This window comes from Squalius cephalus (genome assembly GCF_949319135.1).
Source record: "Squalius cephalus genome assembly, chromosome: 9".
NCBI lineage: Eukaryota > Metazoa > Chordata > Actinopteri > Cypriniformes > Leuciscidae > Squalius > Squalius cephalus.
Window position 1 is genome coordinate 11,067,317 of NC_137130.1, and position 16,860 is coordinate 11,084,176.

The 16,860-nt window shown below is 37.6% G+C and overlaps 1 protein-coding gene across 3 annotated transcripts in view; it reads left to right on the top strand.

Annotated features, from left to right (window-relative positions):
• Nucleotides 1-16,860, top strand: part of sema5ba (sema domain, seven thrombospondin repeats (type 1 and type 1-like), transmembrane domain (TM) and short cytoplasmic domain, (semaphorin) 5Ba) — a 207,036-nt gene that overhangs the window by 66,255 nt on the left and 123,921 nt on the right. For 2 of the 3 annotated variants that reach the window (XM_079880360.1, XM_079880364.1), the window contains exon 1: nt 421-559. The exons of the other annotated variant lie outside the window; for it this stretch is intronic. The gene's annotated coding sequence lies outside the window, so the exon portion shown is untranslated. Of the gene's footprint in view, nt 1-420; nt 560-16,860 lie in introns of those variants that run through there. 3 annotated transcript variants of the gene reach the window in all.

Consider the following 16,860-nt stretch of genomic DNA (forward strand, 5'->3'; position numbering starts at 1 on the left):
GATAGCTACACATAAAAGTATGCCATCCCCATGTGACATGGTACCACATATTTGTCAGGGTTTTTTGACTGCACCACACCAAAACATAGACATGTTGATATGACACTTTGCTACTTTTGGCAACATAGTCCGATTTAATTGATTGCCATGGTACCTCACCGATTCTAGGGACAGACTATCCAGGCTGGATATAGGGGTGTTGCTGAATCCCAAAAGACGACGTTTTTTGATCATTTGAAACAGGATAACAAGGTTTCTATTACAAAAATGTCTTTAGAATGTAAAATGAGAGCTTCATCAGATATTGCAGCCACTGAGCCAAACATTTGAGGTGGAGCTTCATAGCAGAGTTTGCACCCCTATTCGTTTGAATTGCAGCTGTCCTTCTGTAGTAGCCTCCTCTTTCCAGCACAGCGCAGTAAAGCAGCTGCTTCAGGTCGATCGGTGGAAGTCATTCACAGAAAAGGGATACTGCACAGGAGACCTACGCAAAGCGGAGATTGCGGTTTATGCGTTGCGTTTTACGTATGAGTTTACTTCAGAGGAAGGACATCAGAAGGTAAAAACACTCTCTTAGATATAGCCTATTTACCTCACCTTTACAAGTAGGCTATTAGGCAATAGAAACCGCGTCTAATGTTCTTGGTGTAGGATATTGTGAAGTACTTTTAGAACTTCTGCGGTCAGATTTGACTGACTATCAACATTTTAGCGACTCTCTGTGATTGTTTGATTTTTTATTTGTGAAGAACATAAACATTTAGCCTATATCTATTAGCTAATTACATTTATTTTCTTTCTTTCCCAATTAAAATTATTGTTCAATTTCAAATAATGTCAAGCTCTATTTTCAATTTCCAGTGGATTTGCATGAACCAGTATTTTTTTCTTTATTTTAGTAGTATTGCCTTTTTTTAATTATTGAAGACTCCTGGTTATCTAATAAAAATTGGATATTGGCAGATTTTCTCTCTTTATGGTGATCACAAAACCCTCATTGGGAATGTCATGTCTTTTTCACAGTCCTTTCCTCTCATTTTATTAAAGAACATGAATGTTTTATATGAGCAGGATTCAGTAGGGTATTCCTTTATCCTGACAAGGAATTTACTCGCTGCTCACGTTCTGTTCAAGATCCGAGGAATTCTGCTTTGGAATCGAAACGTTCGCCTTCATAAGCTCCCAGTAAAACACGCAATATTTCACTCTCTTTTATCATCGGCTTTTGAGGGTTTTTCTTTGGACATATGTTTACTTTTCACCGAGAATAATCTACTTTTCCACAGGATGTGCGAATAGCCGTCTCTCAGAAAAGGTGGATTTAATATCTCTCGGCTATAGCCTATCTACAGTAGCCTATAGGCTATATCTGTGTGTTTTCGAGCAACTTTTTAAGCGTTAACAGAAAAGCTATTCATATTTTAATATTTATTGTTTAAATACAGAAAACGGCAGCTTTTTTCAGTCAGTTTGCGAGTTAAGGTTGCTGTCACTCAGCTGTCAGATAACCATAGGCTATGTGAATGATGTGCAATGATGATGTTATTTAGAAATGATCTTTTTGAATACAACCTATAGGCTATTTTTAGGCATAAGCTACAACTGCACCAGCAACAGTAAAGTTTATTTTCTACTATAATTTAAGCTCGCTTTACAACACAAAAACAACGGCGCCAATGCCGAAATCAGCAGTTTACAATAAAAAAAAGATAAGACCGGTTATGAGAAAAAGTAGCCTAGGCTACTTGAGAACGAGTAGCCCATACTATGCTCCGCAATGATTGAGAACAAGTAGTCTAGCCTACCTAAACAAAACAATGATATTTAGCAAATGTAGGTTGGCCGATTATCGTTGGCGATATCTGCAGACATAACATTTCTAGTTTATGATCTGCATGGCGCTTAATTTGTCAGCCCTCGCGCATTAATAATGAGCTAAATCTGTGCCTCGTCTTTGTTACACTCAGTGGCTCAATTTTCAATTTCCTCAAAAAAATTGAAACCCTGCAGTTTTAAAACTTGGTTTCATTTTCTTTGCTTTTTTTCAAATCGTTTGAATTGAAATGATTGAGTTTGGTGTAAATAATGTAATGTTCAATACTAGTTCTCTTTACGAACCGGAGAGCAGGTGTACAAAACATAGACTGTATTGCTGGTCAAAAACGGTAGGGGGCAGTGTCGAGTCTTGCAGCCAAAGTAAGACTGCTGTGATATTACACAAACGCCGATGCTGGAGAAGGAAAATCACCTGTTGGCCTGGCGCAATTTAAATCAGGGCTGCTAAACCCTGGAGATCTACTTTCCTTCGGAGATTTAACTGCAATCAAATCTGAAGCCAATGCAATCAAATACCTGAAGCAACTAATCACAGTCTTTTGGTTCATCTCAGAGTAACAACAACATCAACTTTGTTTAAAACGCTGTACTGTAATGAAAAGCATATGATTGAGCAGTCCAAATCTGCTCCAATCCTTAGATTTCACATTGTTGGTTAAGTAGGGATAAATGATAGATGCATTTGATGTTCTTTTAAGCTAAAATCAAAGAGCTTTTATAGATCAAGATATGCAAGCTCATATGCTCTCCTAGGACAACAAGGTTTGATGTAAGACTGATCATCCTGTGCAGCACATTAGTTTGTTACCCTGTTACTGGGCTTTATGGAAAATCATAATTGATCCAGTGGCTGGTTGCATAAACTGCTAAGACTAGGCTTACAAGTTAATCACCATATATTTTTTCTAGAATATATTTTTTTTTATAAAAATAGATATTATTATAGACTTCATAATTTTCTATAACCTAGATTGGTCTAATTTGATAAAGAAAAGTAAGTCTTATTACCCCTAACTAACTGCTAGTTGGTCAAATTAGTTCTTAAAGGGATAGTTCACCCCAAAATTTAAATTCTCTTGTTGTTCCAAACCCGTAAGACTTTCGTTCATCTTTGACACACAAATGAAGATCTTCTTGATGAAATTGGCATCCAATTTGGCAGCTACGCAACTGACACTTTGACGCTTCAAAAAGTTCATAAAGAGATCGTAAAACTAATCCATAAGAATTAAGCGTTTTAGTCCAAAATTTTCTGAAGAGACACGATCGATCAAAAAAAGATCTTCATTCATGTTCCGAAGATGAACGAATGTCTTACGGATTTAGAACGACATGAGGGTGAGTAATTAATGACAGCTTTTTCTGGTGAACTAACTTGTTTGTGCAACTATGTTTATGCAACTTTCCCCTGGTAGTATTCCCTAAAAAATACCCTTCCCATCCTTGATTGTGGTATAGTGTAAAAAAAAAATCATATGATATTTCTCAATTATTATAACTTGAGACCCCATTGTCTCTTATTTAAAGTGGTCTGGTTTAGTATGTTTAGCTTGACTATCCTCAGGGGGATTCAGAGACATATTTACCCAAACTTACTCATTCTAGTACCGTCTGTCCACTTATTCTACCTAAACACCACTCACCGCAATGTTTACATGGATGTCTCTTGGAAAAGTGTGGGTTTGTTGAGCTGAGACTTCTCTAGGATCAAGCATCTCAATTGTTTATTAATGATGCTTCTTTCTTCTTGGGTTCTTGATAATGATTTCTATAGGATCAGACTCATGACTCATTCGAGGGGTCTGACACTCCACAGTAGATTGTCATCATTCATATGATGAAGGAAGTCTGGAGCTATTGTATTTGTCTACGTGTGCTTGAGGTGGCTTGTGAACGTCTCTCTTAACCCAAAGAGTCTGTTTGTTTGCCGGTCCACTAAAGGCTTTTGTGTATGACTATTAATATTCATACAGTCCCCCCCCCCCCCCACCACTACCACATGTGCCAGTCGATTCATGTGTTTTCATAGTGCATGAGGCCTCTCTTTTCAAATGTAAAGTAGGTTTTCATGTGTAATGATCTTATGAGATCCCTTGTCAGCTTGAAAGTAAAGAAGTAGTAGCCTTAGCTGGACATCGGTTACATGCATCCGTAGTGAATGATATACATAGTAACGAGATCTGAAAATGGAAGGAAATCTGATCATTTGCATTTGATATCAGCATAAATAATTTTAGCACTTGTGAATTGATGACTTTGTAGCCCTTATCAAAGTTTTAGTGGTGCATACATAAGATGTGCCATGTGAATTATTTCTGATGCGGAATCATCATCTGAGAGAGGACCGTGTGGATAAAAGTTTAATGGGAAAGAACTTGATCTGACTGGCAGTAGATATGACTGCGTGGAATAGAGTGTCAATGTACTTCTGCCTTGTTTTAGTTAGTTATCTGAGCTTAAAGTGAAAGATCACCCAAAAATTCTAATTCTGTCAATTTTTACTCACCCTCATTTTGTTCCAAAACTTTATGACTTTCTTTCTTCTGTGGAACATAAAAGAAGATATTTTGGGAATTTTTTTTCCCATACAATCGAAGTCAATGGTCACCGAAACGTTTGGTTACCAACATTCTTCAAAATACCTTTTGTGTTCAGCAGGAGTATTAAAATCACAGTTTTGGAATGTCATGAAGGTGATTAAATGATGACAGGATAAGGGTTAATAGAGGTTTTTAAAGCTATGTACATTTATTATGTCCTCTCTGAAAAGCTGTTAGCGGTTTCTTCATGATACAGTTCTTCAAAATACAGTTTTAAACCTTCTTTAATCTCTGTAGAAGCATTTTGTCTGTTGTAGCACTTCTTCATTTTGAATATTAGATCTTCTCAAGGCAGAATTCATCTTACTGAATTATCCTAATGACATCCGGTCTGCTAATATGTTCCAGCTAAAGTGCGTGTGCGCTGTGCCTGAGGCATGTATATATCGGTATCATTCAGGTTCTTCAAACCCTCTCTATTGTTCATTTTTAGCTTTTGAGGGAAATGTCATGTTTGCTAGACTGATTTTTATTTTACACTCAAGAGCTATAGTTCAAACTCACTTTTTGTATATGCACACTGCTGTGTTTCAAAGCACTTTAGAAGGGTGTACGCGGTAACCGCCAATGTAGATTGACACTTTATGACCTGACACATTGCTTGAGACTTTTTTTAAACATATTTAAAGGAAGGTTTCTAACATGCACTTCTTAGTGCTGTAAGTAGCCATTGTGAAACTTTCCGTTCATGCAGAACACAATAATTGTATTTTAATCTTGATCACGATTCTCTTAACCAAATTTCACGCTAGCCGACTAAAAAATGTCTTTAATAAATAAATTGTATGATTTCACTCGCCTGTGATTGAGTTAGAGACAAAAAATTTGTTAGGTGCAAATGTAATTTAATTTCCTGCTGAGCTTTACGCACTGTCGCTTGGCTGAGAGAGCCCTCTGTTGCTTTCTCTCTCACACACTCACTCTACGAAAGAGAAACTTACACATGTGCCATGTGAAGAGAATTAACACGTAAGATCTAAATGCAGGGCTCGACAATAAGGACTGCCCGATGGCCAAGAGTTGACAGAACTGTCACGGTCTCGATCAGGCCAGTGCTGGATTTGCATGCATTTTTCTTTACATTTGCATGCATTTTTAAGCCTTAGCAATTTAAAAATTCAAGCGCAAAAAGACGCACTCGTTTCAGTACTCGCGCACACATTTGAAGCACGCCCCCAAAAAGCCACGTCTGACAACATGTGAATACTAAATTGAGTTCTCTTTCACTTCTTGCACTTGAATGAACAATTTCACACAAAATTATGTCAAAATGCCAGTCTTGGCAAATATTACAGTAAACAGTCGTAATGTCTTAAGTGAACTAGAAAGACAGCACGTGTTGTGTAACAGTATCAGTATTTTGAATCCGTGCATTGTCTTAATGTGACAGCAGCCTAATATTCCTGCTACTGTCTGTGTTTTTAATGTTAATCAAACAACAAAAGACCCACTGCAAAAAATCACTCACTGCTCTTGACTGAATAACTTTTATAACTTTAATAGGTATTCAACTATATTTAATTTATACAGTGAAAACTATGCATTGTTATTTTACATTTTATTTAACTTCTGTACCTAATCTGTATTTAACTACTGTTAGATCTACCTGAAAATCCTGAAAAGCACTGTTTATTTAATTTGTATCATTGTTCTTGCATTATATGGAAAATCTAGCAAGTAAAATAAAAATGTACTAGCCAATGGCAACTCGAGCTTTACTGTGTCCACAGAGGGTTGACTGATTATAGCCTATGTTTTCAGGATATTTCCATTATCTTGCATTGATAAACAGGCAGTTTTAATTCCACAATCAGAGATTACATACATTTTTCATGCATTGTTTTACTTAATCTTCCTAACCTGGAAACCATGCGCTTGTGTTCTTTCTTTTATTAATTGATTACTCAGTTACCTTATAGAGGTGAAAAACTGTAAATGGTTTAACATTGCATTATATTTCATTTTACTGTAAAATACTGTCAATGTATGTATTTTGTGAGTAAAAACTACAAATTACAATATAATTTACAGTGAAAAACAAGTTATTTATTTTGTATAAATAAATACATTTCTTCTTATTTTGGTCATTAGTAATGTACATTAGGATGTTTTGTTACATTTTCTTATGTAGGATCTTTATGTAGGCCTACTTAATGTATATTGCATTATTTTGGAGCCATGTCACACCTGTAACTTACCAGTATTGTAAGAGAGAGGAAGAGAGAAAGAGTTTTGAAGATATCAAATGTTTCAACACAAAAGTGCTAACTTAACTGTTCAAAGAATTATCAGGCGGAAATGCAACATATCCTGAACCCATGGTGTCATTGGTTTTGAAAGCGGAAACTTAGCTTATGGTGTTCCCAGGCCGTCTCTGAAAGGGAATAAAGGTTTTTGTGATGTTCTCCATTTTGATGCTGTGATTGGTGTGAATTGTTGCTTTTCATGAATTGCTTCATTATTATTCTTGCTATCAAGGGGTGGAACAGAAGGAGTTTGGTGGCCCTTGGCCACTTCTCAAGAATATTGTAGGAACGCCCTGCTATCTTTTGTTTGCAGGGGGGGGGGGGGGGGGGGGGGGGGGGGATGATGGGGTGTGTTGAATTAAGTGTATTCCCCAAACAGTTCAACTGGGTCTCAACTGGAAAAACAAATCATGGTGCTGGATTATCGTCTTGGTCTGTTCACTTCTGATAAACCCTGGTCAAATATTGTTTTCAAATGTGCAACTGTCCATAGCGCAACTCTTCTGAATGTCAGAAACCTGGTGTGGACGGATGGCTGCGCACTACTCGGTCTGTGAAATGTGATCTGTGATACGGCTGAGCTGCTCGCTGTCTGCAGTCCTAATTAATACTTGATGTGATTGAAGGCGCTCAATTTGTCTGGAGTCTTATCTTGTCAATGCGTTTGTTGTTGGTTTTTTTGCAGAATGTCTTGCAGACAGACGGCAGCTGAAATGCAACAAACAATTAAGCCTTGGAACTGACAATTATGTCTTATGTTGTCATGGAGATGTTTTTACACAAATCAAGCGAGACGCATTGCTCACTCTTGTGGGTTCTAATTAAACGAACGCTATACGTCCTTAATCACACCTTTTTGGCAATTGAGAAATCTTGTCCCTTAGCAGGCTGAAGTTTTCTCTCAAGAGTTTCCGTCAGCTCCCGAAGCCAGTCAGACGTGTGGTGAAATGTCTTCAATAAATGGAAAGCGTATCTAGATGCAAATGCTTCCAGTTGGAGAACTCAAGTTATTTGTTTGTCGTTTGTCATGGTGAATGGTGGATTGTCATTTTAATATTTGTAAAGCTGGTTTTCTCCGCCCCGCTGTCAAGGGAGGGATGCAGTTGTATGTAAGCGGACGTGAAGGCATGCATCTTTTCTTTGGCATTGTTCGGTCCAAGGAGGCTTCAATGAGGAGACGGGGAAAAGGGTAGAGACCAAAATGCTCCCACAGTTGATTTGCCCATTGTGGGGGAGGAACACTATTCCCATTGATGGTGTTGTTGGTGAAGCCCCCAAAAGCTGGAGAAAGGGGGCCCATTCAGTGCAATGGGTGACCCTGCACAACTATGGGAGATGGGTGTTAGTGCTTTTGTGGAGCACGGTGGGAACATTGTCCCCATTCTAGTGATTTAATACCCCAGGTCTGAGGTACTTTGCTATCTCCCCTGAAATGTTCGTGTTCTGTCCTATATCTTTTTCACAAGGTAAAATGTCTCATTATAATACCACTCATTTCTTTCTGTTGGAAAAAGGGGAATGAGCTATTTGCAGGCAAATGATCTGTTACTCTATAGATATGGAAGCCTGTCTCTGAATCAGAGTAAAAAATTACATTTAAAATAAGAAATAAAAGGCAGTTATAAAGTCTTCTACTTTCTAAAGATTTCTACTATAGCTTAAATACAGTTTTCAGTAGATTCACCAATTGGGTTGATTGATTCATATAGAGACTACATTTAATGTTTTAAAAAAAGAATTGCTAAATGGTTTTGATTATATTAATTGGGGTGTTTTCTTGATACTGAAAAAATGTGCTTAATGTCTTTGTCCTAACTGAGATACTTTTGTGATGGATAACTATTGTTATTATTGCAAAAAAGAACGATCATCTGATTCTTAAGTTATTTTTAATTTTAAATGTTCAGTGAAATGCCTTCATTTTTAAAATTAGTATTTAGTAACATTAATAACACCCTAGAAAAGAAAAGCTTAGTTAAATTGCTTAAATTAGGAGTTGATGAATTTTAAAATAAAATTTCAAGTTCAATACAAGCAAAGATTGCTTTAATCCTGTGTTTGCATACCTGATTTTTTGTTTTATCACAACCTTTAACAGCAACAGAAAAATCAATTTCATTCAGCTCAGCTCAATTAAAAGATGGGTTATTATTTAGTTTGACAATTCTTTCTTTCATCTTTTGGCTGACAGTCATTTTCAGAAGTGTATAAACTCTGATATTTAATTTTGATAGGTAATTCGATCCAGAATGACATGTAAACTCTGGCTGTAAAATGAGATATTAATTGCCCTTTGCTTTCAGCCACTTGAATAGAGCAAGACGAATGAACAAAAGGCCTCCAAATGGGAAAAAAAAGCCACCAGAGTCACTTATCAGGTGCATTCAAGATTCATGCCGTGGATTGAGCCTCTTATCTCTCTGACCTGAAGTGATCTTCCTCTTGGGGCCTTGCCTTTCTTCCAGATGTTGATCCAATATGTCTTACATCCCATAAAAGTCTATAAATTGCCCCCATGAGGGAAAAACGATAAGATCAGACGTATAGCCGTGGGAAAAGTGATACATATTTGGCCTTATATTAAGTCAGAAGTGTTTAAGCATACCACAGATATAAAAAGCTAGACCTATCAGGTAAGTTCGTACTTAAAAGACTGCATTTTAAGTGTACATTTATGTTTTGGCTGTAACATTGGCCTCCAACTTTGTCAATTCAGTAGTACTTTTTTTTTTTTTTTTTTGAGTACCAAGAACAATTTTTCTGGTCTTGCCTGTATGTAGTGTGGTTGGTTGCTGTTTCTATAGCGATAAGGAGTAGCTCTTGGTTGGGGCACGAAGGTCTGTCTCAAACACATCAATAGACTGAACCCTGTTTGACAGTGATTAATGCCCAGTCCAGATCAACAGAACATCCAGGGACCATCCCATCTCCATGAGCAATGCTAATCCCATCTTGTACTCATCATTGAATAAACAAGTTTTTATGCAGGTTAATAACCAATACCGATGAGTTAAATGTATGGGGAATCTGAGGGCTTGGCTTTTGCTGCAAGTTTGTTGGAAATTACATAGAGGAAGAACGCTCAGTGGTGTAGGTTGACATGTTATTTTATGAACATGGCTTTTCATTATCTGTAACAAGCACTAGCATACTACTCACAGTATTTATGCGGTATAGTGTGTGTACTGTGCAAAGGAGGAAAAAAAAACAATAATTAAAGTCAGTTACTTGAATTTGAGAACCGTATCGGTTATTTAGACATGCTTGTTTTGTGAACTGAATCATTCAGAGGGGTTATGTGAATGAACTGAATCAATTGATCCGTTGAAAATATTGAATCCTAAAGCCTGTTATTCTGTCATGGTTATGATCTCTCTTTTTGTAGCGTGAGAAGTGGTTACCACTCAACCAGATCTGATGCAAATCATTTTTCTTGTGAAATTACAATTGTGGGCAATGCAGGCAAATGACTCAAGAACCTGTCCCCACTTCCAACTTCCAAGTTTGTGCCCTTGTAGGGTAATGAGTAATGTCAGGATCTTAATATTATCCTTGGGCTGTGATGGTTTTCTGCTAAATGGCTTTCTTAATTCACTTGAGATAACCTGTAATGGGGATTTCAGTGCAAAATCTATAAACATAGATGGATGACCTTGTCCTTGTATTATTAGTCAAGAGCAGCTCACAGTGGTTCTCAGGCATTTGTCTTATTTTCATGTAACCCATATGGAAATTCCTTCAGCTGTCTTATCTTTATACAACTTTTCTTGCTATAGCACAAGGCATGGATGCCAATCCACAGTTTGCTTCATAGAATCATGTTTCATACAGTATAATGTTTCATGCTATAATTATTGTAAGCTGTAGGGGTGTGCAGTGAAGCCATTGTCTGTGTACTGTATATATCTGTTGAAATGACAAAATTATCTAGAATGATGCCAGCTCAATAGCCAGCTTTTAATTTGTTTATAATTTCCATATGAAATACCTTGTATAATTTATGAAATAATTTCTGTTTTATTATAACCTTTATGTAAAACAAAGCTGAAAAAAACATTAATAAGATATGGGGTAAAATGTGGCCATCCAGTCTGAATTCTGAACTTGAAATTACACTGCTTTCATAAATTTCACACAGTAGTCATAATGGCTTCACATAATCACCACTGCATTCATTTCAGATATGTTCCTTAAAAATATCTCTTTGTCAGTGTGCTTGTTGGATAATCAGTCCAACCATTATTTTGAAGTAATTATCCATACTTTCTGAATAACGTATTCAGCTTCAGGCACATCCCTAGTGTGCAGTAGTCTGAACATAGCTAATGTCAAAACAATAGCGAACTTGTCACTGTAGTGTTTTAGGATTTGTACTTCCTTTATAGTTAAGTTTCCTGACAAATTTCATTTATAAAGCTTTTATAGCTCACTGAATTGCAACCTAAAGTGCTCCTCTGTGATACCCTGACTTTCTTCATTCCTTAAGGCAAGATGGCATGCACAGGAAGACATCCTAGGAAGGAAGTGCCACACTAGCACACTTGTGTAAATCAGGCTAGCAAAATGTTTGATGTTTTCAAGTAAATATACCTCCTAATAGACCTCCCCTTCTAACAGTAGAGTGCTAGATGTTGGACAGGGGCCCCATTGAAAGCTTCCCCAGAGGTGAGTTTTTATATTAAAAGTTTAGAGGTTTTAAAGAGGGATACGGTCCTGCATGCCAACACACTCTGAAGAACAAAGGTGCTCATAGAGGTGGATAGAGGACCCTCTGGAGGAGCAATGGATAACAGGTTCAGCTGATCAGTGAATTCAGGCAATATGTCCCTAGAGTACATAATGTAACCCCCCAAAAAATCAATATGGTGAGTGTAAATAATGCATAGGATCTTCAGAGTCATCTTGGTATTGGGTTTTTCTTTGTGGTTTAAAGGAAATACAGCAAATGCATCAGATTTTCATTTTTCACCACCTGAACTTACTTTTTGAGATCAGACATACCTTATCTGTCTGGCTCGACTGTATTGGCCTCATTGATCAATGTGAGTCGCATGTTATTCAGATTACAATTAGACTCAATTGAGCTGCTTACATCATCAATCCCCTAGCTTTATCCTTCAAATACTATGGGTAGATATACACGTTTAGATTCATAAACTGAGAATGATATAAGTTTGCACTACTGCTTCTGAACCCAACCCTAAGTCCAACACTTAACTGCTAAATGATTAAATGTAATGTAAATGTAAACATGTGTATCATCATGATTGCTATCTCACCAGAGATGGAGAAAAATTCCTCTCCATGCGCACCAGTTATGTGCACCCCTGATTATGTGGTTGGTGGCATTTTAATATTTTAGCATACCTCAGTTCCCCTGCTGGCCGTGCCTCTATCAGAAAATACCTGCAATCCCTTTTTCGGGTCACGACTCACCAGCTGAGAACATGTATGGAACCAATGTAATTTAAGTCTTCCATTACTTACGCTTTCATGGGAAAGAAGCTTAAGGGCCACCTCATCAGACTCTCTACCCCCTATGGGTACCAGTTCCATTTCATCTGGCCTAGGGTGGGCTGATCATTCCATAAATGCACAGAGCTGATGCTTGGAGGTTTAGATCCAAGGCTAAGCCAACATGAGCCAACTTCACATGTCTCCCCCCCAAAAAAACCCATCTCCCTCCAACTGTTAACAGTAAACATGTCTTTTTGCGTCTTAGTTGGCACCGTGCCCGGCAGCCCTCAGCAGTTTACAATGTAGCTGCAGCCCATGCTTTGACTTTACAAAAGCGTTCTTCTGTTTATTAGGGTTTGTAAAATGACAGAACTGCTGCCACTGTGCTGTGAGTGGAATAAACAAGACATAAAATAGAAGCTTGTTAAGCGTAGACGGACAATTTGTGCTGCCGTTATGCTGCGTTTAGTCTTTTTTCCCCTCTCTCTTCTCTCTCACTTGGAAGGTAGTGCCACTTTCAATAGAAGTGAATTCAATGCCAATGTCAGATATGTTTTTTTCCCCCATCACATCTCTTTTGAGATAGATTTACATGGTCACAATGAGCAAAGAGTGGGGTTTTGAATTGATGGGTAATCATTAACTACCCTGAAGAGCACCTCTTATTTAATGAATAGGATGGATCAGGCTTTGAGAGATGGATTTAATAATCAGAAACATGGCCGTAAATGACTCATGTTAAAACAGTTTGAGTGCTTTATGGAAACATCATTTTTTTATTATACTGGAAGTGTTTGTTAACAAACCAATTTCTGGCAGTGATATTTTTGACAGTGTTGACAGTTAAATAAGTCCTTGCGGAATATCAGATCAGTTGTCAGAATTGTTTCATCTGCAACATCAATTCTTTATTTTGCCTTTTCAAAAATAATAAATCTTATTCAAAGCCTCATGGTGACAGTGGTTCCCTACTGATAAGATAAGTGTTGACCTGCTTGAATTTCCAGGCTGGTCTACAATAGTTAATGTTCGCCAGTGATTTAAAACAGCAAGGCTGAGTGTTGTCGAATGGAACAGAATGCAGGAGTCTCAACGTTAACTGTTTTTATCTTTTAATTATGTGTACAGAATACAATAACTGGACTTTTCAGCAGGTTTTATGTTGTCTGTGATGTCATGAAGCAGACAGGTGCTGCTTTGTTGGTGTTGGTTGCAATTTTTGCTGTAGAAGAAAAGGCTGAGACTTCTGAGAAAGGCTGAGAAAATGTGACTTCTGTCGCACTGCTTATGTTCAAAAGCTAAACCACCAACCCTTTAGTCACTATCTCCAAATGTGTTGCTTATCTATTTTGGATCTCCGCCGCTAATGAACACTAAGACCCCACAGACATTTATCTGTGAGCGAGTGTACGTTTGATCCTTCGTCAATTATCTCTATACTTCACGTCTGCCCTCTGAAGTCTTAATTATGACATTGACAGAGATGATACTGATCAGAACCTCTTCCCTGCTGCTCAGAGTGCACAATACTGCTCTGTCTGACCCACTGTGATAGGAGAGCAAAGGAAAACAATCATGTTGGATGTAGAATGCAGCCAGAGGTCATTGTAACGTAGTTGGGAGAGCACATCAGCCAACAGAGACTGACTGTCTCAACAACATGACAGAGATACATATCACATGTCCAGATGAATAACAATACTTTGTGCTGAGTAGATTGTATAATTATTTATTGCTTTAGCTGATTGGAAAATTTTCAAGCTTTCAAATAATAAAAAAAGAATTTCCTTATTGACTTTCAGGCACTCCAAGCACTTGCGAAACTTAACTTCACCAATGTGCAGAATCCATGTAGATAATACATTGTGGCCATAGTGTGCCACAATGCTTGCCACACACCAGTTTTTGGTGGAGAGGAGTGTGATATAGCAAATTTGGATTGGGGCAAATGGGGAAATTTGGCCTGGTTCGCACCCTTACAGATTGCAGATTTAGCACTCCCTACTGGTTTAAGTGGCCATTTACACAGAAACGTGAGATGCAGAGCAGTGGAAGGGGGAAAAAAGAGAATAAAAAAACCCCAAAAAACTTCTTTTAACTTAAGAGGCGCATTTTAGAACGGCGTGTCGTCCGAGACGCTGCAAAAGACACAAGACGCGAGCGCAACAGTCAAACGTGTCCGCCTAGCTCTACTGTTTAGCAAAACGATGGAAAAGTAGCAGAGTGGAATGCAAAAATATGTTCTGTGGGAATAGCCCCTAACACCTCTACCAGCAACTTTAGTTTACCCAGGACGTGTCCCATCCAACTGCAGGCCAGGCTCAGTCCCGCTTAGCTTCATTGGGTATATTGTCTGTTATACTTATCCAGTCTGTTATAGCTGCAAGATCATGCCCAAATGAAGAATATAACTTTTTACTTTACGTAACCATAAAACAACTTTTAAACATACATTTACACAACAACGATGTACTAAAAACGGAAACGTTTTTCCTTTGCGTTATTCGCGCACAGTCGACAGCGTTGTCAAAACGATCCATGGATGTGAACCATGGATCTGCGAAAACAATTAAAAACGCTATATTATGCTGGCAGGGCAGTAGCTGGCAAGGTCATTTTGTAAGTAAAAACTACGTGCCTAGAGACTAAACGCGTAATACGCATTAGGATGATATCACCGTTTTCACAAATTCACGCTTTTGTAGTTTACACAGCGACAAAAATGGTATTGTTTTCAAAACCTGCACTTTGAAACCAGTTTTAGTTAGAGGCCCCCAGTTTAGAGTTTACAGGCCCCCAAAATGCCGTTGTCTTATAAATGAACGCATCAACTTTTTTTCGTTTTTTAGTTGAAAACTGTGTCTTCACTCTCAGAAAAAAAGGTACAAAAGCTGTCACTGTGGCGGTACCTTTTCAAAAGGTACACTTTTGTACCTAAAGAGTGCATATTAGTCCCTCAAAGGTACATATTGGTACCAAAAGTGTACATATTGGTACCAAAAGTGTACATATTAGTTCCAAAAGTGTACATATTAGGACCTAAATGGTACATTTTAGAACCTTTTTGAAGGGTACTGTCCCAGTGACAGCTTTTGTACCTTTTTTTCTGAAACTGCCCCTTAATCATCAAAGCAGATGCTTCAGTATAATAATTAGAGTACTGAATTATTTAGATTGTGACGAGTAATGTGTTTTTGTATTGAGTGCCTGCTCCTTCATTCCAGTCCAGGATTTATAATATTTCAAAGAGCTTGTGAAGTCATATTGAGAAATGATAGATGGATTAACATGTTTACATTAAGTAAACTAAGTGCATGCCCCCGATGTTTTGGAGAAAAGACAGTTAGGTCGGCCATCCAGGGGTTATTTGTTTTCTGTAATGATCTCATTAAAGCGAGAGGTTTACTCTGCATCATTAATCACCCTGTTGACCATCAGAAGAGGGAGCACATTCTCTGGTTTTGTGATTCATCTGACTGGCAGTAATTACTCACAGGATTGGCACTTCATCCATTGACTTTAATTCACTTTCATTATAGAAAAGTTCCAGGGTGTTCATTAGCTTCAGAACTCCAACAATGAGATGAAGCAAGTTATTTGGCATAAACTGAAATAGGTCAACTTTTGATGGCACCAGGCATTGAGTGCTATAGATGCTCTGCTGTGATCTCGGCTTTTGATGTCGTTGATGTTTGATGTGGTCGGCACAGACGGGCGCTGAAGACTACAATGGAGACTTTTTAGGCATTAAGGTGCTCTGCAAAGCTCAAGCAATTCCAATGCACCTTTCTGTGAAATCCCGTATTTGCATGCTTCACTTTATGTTCTCGTGCAGTCTGTCCTATTCCTGTTCATAATTTAGTCTGGAATTTAATGCCCTCTCATTGTCAGGAATCTTTCAGGAATTATTCAGTCACACATATATTACTTCAACTTCCTCCTAAGACACGTTCAATTTGAATGTGTCTGTCTACTGAGGAATGTTTTATGCAGTTCAAACATATGGGTATATAATTTAGCTTTCAGCGTAGTTGTGATATAATGTAATTTCCCTCGGATGTTATTTACTCTGCTATTGATAGGCTATCTGCCCATAAGAATTTTATGGGCGATATTAATTCCAAAACAAATAGTGGTTCAAGTTGGAAAGCCTGTAAAGAAAATGTATCAGAAATATTCAACAAGTTGGATGTAGTTTTGGGTAGCCGTATGTTTTACTATCTGCATTAAGTCTGTTCCACTTCTACAACAGCCTGTAGACTAAAACAGCCACAAAGGTAGACAAAGGTCTGTCATTCATTGACCATGTGGCAGGTTTATCTGAAATATATTAAAAAAATAATAGGCTGACATGGAAAAACTCTTTAAAGCAAGTCACTGCAAGTGGGTGTACAGAAACCATTTCACAGAAGTTATTTCTGTGTATCTTTCACCAAATGGTGAAATCCAGTAATTAGTTCTTCCTTAAAAGCATTCATTATAGAAAACCACAAAATACAACACCGTTCAAAAGTTTGGCGACAGTACGATTTTTTTGTTGAAAGAAATGAACAATTTTATAATGAATGCACTTGCAAAAGTGACATTTATAATGTTTCAAAATATTTCTATTTTGAACAAATGTGATTCCTTTGTACGTTCTATTAATCAACCAATCATGGAATTTTTTTTATTCCAGCACAACTGTTTTGAACATTGATGATAATAATGTCTCTTGAGCA